A 7115-nucleotide genomic window follows, 5' to 3' on the forward strand; every position below is an offset into this window, starting at 1 on the left:
TAGTCTTCCAGCTTTTGCATCCCTCGATCCCTGTCATTTTTCACGTCTCTGAGTTGTTGCCTTTACTGGTTTAGAACAAATATTAAAAATAAAAATGAAAAAAATGAGAGTTTAAAACCCCACCTTTTTTCTGCATGCTTGGAAGTGAAATAAAATGGTTCAACTGCTGATGCCTGCATCTCACAGAAAAAATTCTGTCCAAAGGGCTCGTTTGTGAACACTTACAAGGAGCTGGATGTGCAGACACTGCGTCAGACACTTAGCAATAATACTCACTTCCAGCTCTGTCTGTAATCTCAGCGTTTCAGGGCTGTGCTGAAATGTTTAACCCTTTGCTAAGAAAAGGGCGCAGTCGAAGGGGAGTATTTGGCAAGGTGGCATCTTGCTTCTGCAGCAGGAGCATTTCCTACTCCTCCCGCTATCAAAGTGCTGGGTTTTTAAACCCGACCTCATTGTCAGCAGCACGGAGCCAAGCGTCTGCACTGAGCTTTGCGTGGCTATCGTTACCCAGGGAGGTGTTTTTAGGGGAGCTCAACCAGAGGTCTGTGCTTGAAATATTAAAAACTGATAGAAAGAGAAGAAATCACTATTTGTAGCAGTCACAGTTTTCTCTGTATTTGGTATTTTAGTCCGCGTCTGAGCTCTTGAAATACTCCAGGAGTTCCACTGACCTAAACAGTTGCATATTAGCCTAAATTTAAGAGCAGAAAGATTTGTCCCTTAAAGGTGGGAGAGAAAATTTGAAAACGTGAATCCTACAGGTTCAGAAACAGAAGTTTACTAAACTCCGTGACTCTTCTTTTCATAACCTGGGCACTGCTTCTCATGCTCCCAGTTGCAGGAACACTGCAGCAAGTATTCCTCAGAGCCCTTGAGCCCATCAGTTTTTTGCTCTTACCCCAACCCCAATTGCCTTTTCAAAGAGAAACGCTGCAAGCATTAAAGTGCCAACCATAAGGACTTGGGGGCTCTTTTCATCTCCCCTCTTACTTAGAAATCAAAAGAACAGGTTGCTAACCTGCATCAATGTTCTTCCCAAGCCAAGTTTGTGTGAGAGCTAAAAGTGGTGGCAGAGGGGCAAAAGCTCCTCGCTGGGCAGGTCTCACTGCCAGCTGTGGGCTCCATGCCCGGGGGCTGACCTCCCAAGTCAGGCTCTTCCCCTCCGTTATGCCTCAGAAACTCGGGGTGCATGTAACTTGCTCCTGAGTTACTCGCTGTGTAGCTGCTCGGAGTTGCGGAGCGGACGGCTGCGTGGAGGCAGGCTCACTGCTTGTCCCTGGGAACCGCACAACTGACCCAAGGCGGTTTGCTCCTTAAAGGGCTTTTGGTGGAAGTTTGCACCTCAGGGGAGGTGGCTGCTAACTTATAAGAGGTTAAAAACCATCCCGTTGCAACATCTTACGGGGGTGTATCGCTGCGTGAGTTTAGGTTACCATCACCACATTTAGGCCGGTGATAAAAGCCAAGTCAGGAGTTTAGCCGGTCTCAGCTCACGCAGGACTGCTACAGTCAGAGCTCTCATGAGCACTTCTGGTTCATTTCACAGATGAAAAGCCTGGGAGAAGTAGCTCAATGACCAGCTGTGTGCCGTTGGGACAGGAGGTCTGGCTGTCAGCTGCCTGCCTTCTCCCCGTGACCCGGCCCCTTAGTTTCTGCTAAAAAACAAGGAATAAACTATTTCGCCTTTGCTGGGGGTAAAGGTGGCTACTTGGCAGCAACGGACTGTAAAGTGAAGTCTAGCTTCCCTTTTTGTAACCTGCTGATGGCTAATCAGCAAGTATTGGAGCAGGGCACCTTGCACCCAGGGTGTCTTGGAAATCGCAGTCTCCGTGCGGCAGCCTGAGCAGATTGGGGAAAACCCCACACCTCAATATACGTTATTTGAGTACATTTGGGTTTCTTTCTCATGCTCCCAGCAGAAGGGAGGTGAAGAAAGTGTTTTGGGAAGCTTTGTACAGTCGGGCCTTGGGTTTGAGGGTCACAGGTGAGGTCTGGAGCTTCCCCTGGGGCTCCTCACCAGGGGAAAACTCCTGGTGGCATCTCCATACACATATTTGAAAGACTGCCTGTCCTGGCATCTTGCAGCTCCGTGACACATGCTCCCGCGTAGGACAACAGCAGCTTGGGACACTTGCCAATGAAGTCCTTGGCCTCAAACACCACATGGTGCAGTGCATTGCCCCATCACCAAGGACCTGCCACCTTCTAAAGAGGCCAGAAGTCTACCTCAAGATGCAACAGCTTTCCTCCAGATCTGCAGGGATCATCATGGTTATCAATGTGGCTTCTGGAGGACATCTCCAGCTTTCTAGCACTGCCACCTCTGCCAGAAAGTGTCTTTCCCATCAGCTGGGTGAAGAGGTTGGAGCAAACTCCCACAAGAGCCATGTCCTAGCCTAGACCTCACCTTCTACCTAAACTCAGAGTTTAAAGCCTCTTTAAGTATAATGTCAAAAGAAAATGCTGAGGGGAGGCTTAAATATACAAAAGGCAGCTGCAAAGCTGAAAGGAATAGATTGGTCTCCGTGCCCACTGGGAATAAGACGAGAAATGAGCAAATTGCAATGAGCAAAGGAGTCCAGGAGGGATGCTAGAAAATCTACGGGTAGGGAGAGAGTCACCAGAGAAACACAACCTTTATCTTCCACCCTGTTTGAGGACAAGTCAGTGAAGTCCCATGGGAGGGAGCGGGGGAGTGACCAGCAGACCTGGGCCTGACCATGCCTTCTTGGCATCTCCTCTTGCCTGGTGGGTACCAGAAGTTGCGTTTTCCTGGGGCGATGGGAGGTGAGGCCAGTGACTCCTCCAGTCTGGCACCAGACTGTATGAGCTGGGCAGAAAACGTGCGGCTGTGGCCTGGTTGCTGGAAAACAATTTATTTGTGAGGGATCTCCAAAGTCTATCACCGATCTGTCACGCATATTATAGTCATGCCTTTGGCATTTCTGTACCCACAGAGCAATGCCCAAATTTTCTAAAATGGCTTGACGTGCTCAGGGGAACACCGCTTTGCAGGCTGCAAACCACCTCTCAGGCAAGAGCTTTGCATGCTCGTGGCAGAGCCGAGCCCCTTCTCCCCGCTACCTCCCGGCCACCCTGGTGGGCGAAATCCCAGTGCCGCGATGGAGAGCAGAGAGCTCTGTGCAGCCCCGTAGGAAGTGGGGGGATGTGGGACAGACATGTCTGGCCTGTAGCGCAGCAGTGTGGGTGCACAGCCACTTTGGAGGCTTGCAGGGTGTCTGGCTGGAGGCTCGACCCCTCCAAACCTGCAGGGCACGCTGGACGGAGAGGTCCCCTTTTTTCGGCTCCTGCATTTCACCTCTGTCTTGCAAAAGGAGCTTGAATTTTTCCCCTCTTGCAGCAGGTACTTCGCAGTGCTGCTCTGTTCCTGAGAACACGCAATGCTGTGGCCCCAACTAGGTATAAATAAAGCAAAATCCAGACATGACATGACAAAACCAAACAGTCTGACCCCCCAATTTTCTTGACTCTGCAGTTGATGACTTTAATGAGACAGCCTCGTTTGGGTGTAGCTTTTGTTTTGCAGCTGAAACTTCCTGCACTATTCCTGGTTTTTAGGGTTTAGAGGTTTGTTTTGCCTTTTTTTTTTTTTTTTATAACATGTATTATTTACATTGCTACTTTATCTTTGGACACGCTCCAGCACCTCAATGTCCTTCTTGCAGTGAGGGGCCCAAAACTGAACACAGGATTCAAGGTGCGGCCTCACCAGTGCCGAGTACAGGGGCACGATCACTTCCCTACTCCTGCTGGCCACACTATTGCTGATACAGGCCAGGACGCTGTTGGCCTTCTTGGCCACCTGGGCACACTGCCGGCTCATGTTCAGCTGGCTGTCAACCAGCACCCCCAGGTCCTTTTCCACCGGGCTGCTCTCCAGCCACTCCTCCCCAAGCCTGTAGCGTTGCATGGGGTTGTACCGGGGGATGGACTTTTAGCGTTGGTCTTCATTTACACTATTATCAAAGAAAAGGACTACTGTTAAATGCTGTCAAAAGCCAGAAAATAATGAGGTGTAAAGTGCATGTCTTCAAGAGCAGAACAGACCCTCACCTGATCATATGCCCCTGGGAAATGAGGGCCCCAGCTCTGGTCTCAGATGGTATTTTTCTTCCTGAGGAAACCTCCAGTTTTGTCTTTCCAAAGTCCTCTCCCTCCATTATCAAACCTCACATGGGCCCGTGTGAGTTTGTCCTCTCACTGCAGAAACCGCTGGCTTCATAACCTTGCCACAGTTCAGTTAAAAAGCAAATATTGCTCCTATGTCCAAGGCAAAACGGAGCATTACTGCAGAGCTGCTGATCACCAAGTGGTTTTTGTTCGTGCGAGTGGTTGTGGCCTGTTGAAAAAACCCTTGTTGCCACATCTAAATGTGGTTAGTCAGCACAGGCCAAAAAAAAAAAAAAAAAACCAAAAACTGAGGCCTAAGGGAGAGTTTAAGAACAGTTCATCAACTCTGGGAGCTCCAGGGAGACAGTTTCTCACAGCAATTAGCAGACAAGACACTCACAGTGCCGGACAGATTTAAAGCATTTGAGCTTTGGAGGCGACCGTTGTTGGATTGGGTCGGAGCAGAGGTTTACACTTCTGGTCCAACCACAGAGAGGCAGGCAGGGGCACGGGCAGAGGGGGATGCGCTTTCCGGGTCCAGGTTGGCATCGCCTTTCACAGCGGTTGGCTAATTTTTCTTTTTTTTTCTTTTTTTTTTTAATATCTTTTTGCAGGAATTTTATACAAGTCGCATTGTGTGAAGTACGAGGTGGGGGGATGACGCGCTCCCAGCCATGGATGAATTGCTGAGGTCCTAACCCAAACGCCAGCCTTCACCTGGCATTTTTAACGATACCTGGACAGCAAGCTCAGGGCTGCGACTCAAGCAAATGCATCATGAAAAAATCAATTATCAGAGAGCTTAGATGAAGGCCAGTTAATTAACCCTTTGAAGGCTGTAATGTCTTGAACTGTAGTTTGTCATTTGTCTTAGTCGTAATTGGACGACTGGTTTTTAATGCCATTTGGCAAGGGTATTCATTTTTTTAAGAGGTGGCGTCACATGTGGTTTTACTCCTTGTTTTTTCTTGGTGAGTTACATGTGGTGAATTTTTATAGGTGGTATTTCAGGGTTTCTTTAAGAGGAAGAAATTAATTTACAGCTGTTAGTTGTATTAAAGCAATAATTAAGACATTCCACTGCATTATACAGCCTGTCTCCTAACAAAAGGGTTTTGCAATCTTTTTTTTTTCATGTTGTATTTGAAAACAAACCTTTTCTTAACTTTTTAAAAACTTCTTAATGACCTTTTTTCCCCCAGGCCTTTCCCAGGTCTCTGGTTGCTGCCCTAACACTCTTCTCCTGGTGTTACAGCCAGTCACAGCTCCCTCTCACGCACCCTGTGGTTGCCTGTTCCTTCTTTAAATAGTTTATTGGCAACCGTTCATGCTCTTGCCCTGCACCCCTGGGATTGTCTGGTTCCCCTCTGATCTCAGGACCTTCAGCAAGACCGTGGTGAAATGCATTAGAGAAGCCCCATCAGTAACTGTGAGGCAAATGCCATGTAGGTCCATCCAAAAACAAAGAAACAGTGGCAAGAGCAGAAATCAGCCAACATGGAAGTAGAAACCATTTTGTGTCAAGGATTGGCTGAAATATGGAAGTTGTGGAAAAAACAGGGAAAAGGTGAATCGTCCTTCCTGTACTAGTGGAGAGAAGAGGTACTGGTTTTTAACATTGGTTGTTTTTTTTTCCATCTCGCTGCTTTACTTGTCAGAAATTAAAAAATAAATCTGTGCTGGGTTCATAGTCATGAAAAGGTTTTGTTGAAGCTGCTTTAAAAACCAGTCCCACAGAAAGGTTAGTAAATGAGTGAGTAATTAGCTGTGTCCTTTCATAAACAGTGTGGTAGATGACCAAAGTGTCTTGGTGTCCTCGAAAGAGGCAGCAGGACCCAGAGACAGCTCCTGCTGCAGTGATCCCCACAAAGCAGAGAAGGGATGGGAGGTCCTAGGGCTGGAGGAGCTGATGGCCCTGGACAAGAACGCTACTCTGACAGCTCCAGGCAAGGGCAGATGCTTACCAGTATGGCTTTTCTCGGTGGAGTGGTGACTGGGAAGATTGTTGGGCTGTTGAACCTCCACCCTTGGCGATATTCAAAACGGCTGCACCAGGCCTCGAGTAACCTGATTTAAGCAAGGTAATCAGACCAGATGTCCCTTCCAAACCTTGCATTCCTATGAGTCGGTCACTCTTGCTCACATTTAGCTCATAACCACCAGATTAAATATGATGGAAAAACAGACCATATTAACAACTAAACACTGACCAGGTCAGTAAAAGAAAGCTGATGAAATTGTAGGAAGCTACTAGCAGAGTCTGGAGGTGGGATGCAAGTTGTAACAAAGGTGGTGGGGAAAAAAACAGCAGTGAAACTATTCCCAAGCAATACTTTTCCTTTATAAAGAGAGCCAAATAAATACTTGTTGCTGAAAAAAACACCAAAAAGGAAATAAAAGAGAACCAGCCTGCTGTTCCAAACATCTCCTTTTGGCTTTGAGACAGCCAGTGTCAGGGATAGCAAGTGGACTTAGCATCCAGAAAAGCTGCTTTAGCAGCTCAAGGAATCTTGAGCAACCATAGTGGGCTCTGAGGCCAATAGCCCCACGGATACTTCAAATTTGTGAGGAAACTTGAACAAGAAAGTGTCTGAAGTATTTTTCTTTTGCCTGCTACTAAGAGAGAAGCTATGTTAATTTAGAAATCAGCACAGAGGCTGTGACACCTGTCACACACCCAGGAAGATGGAAAAGGTAAATTCGAGAGTGCCCTCCTGGCTGGAGTCTGTAACTGCAGATGTTTAAGGGATTAACACCCGTCCACGTGGCAGCAGCTCTCCTGCAGAATTACCAAGAAAAAGAGGCAACAAACTTCCCTCCCTAGACCTGGCTTCTTCCTGCAAACCTCCACACTGCTCCCTTTGAACTGGGCAGGAGTTTTGACACTGAAGCATTTAAGTGCTACTGGGTGAGTGTCCTGTGAGCATTTGTTTAGAGCAGTGCAGGGCTCATCAGGTTGACTTACTTAAAGTTTTAACACTCTT

The sequence above is a fragment of the Phaethon lepturus genome, unplaced genomic scaffold, assembly GCF_000687285.1.
Source record: "Phaethon lepturus isolate BGI_N335 unplaced genomic scaffold, ASM68728v1 scaffold36148, whole genome shotgun sequence".
Lineage (NCBI taxonomy): Eukaryota > Metazoa > Chordata > Aves > Phaethontiformes > Phaethontidae > Phaethon > Phaethon lepturus.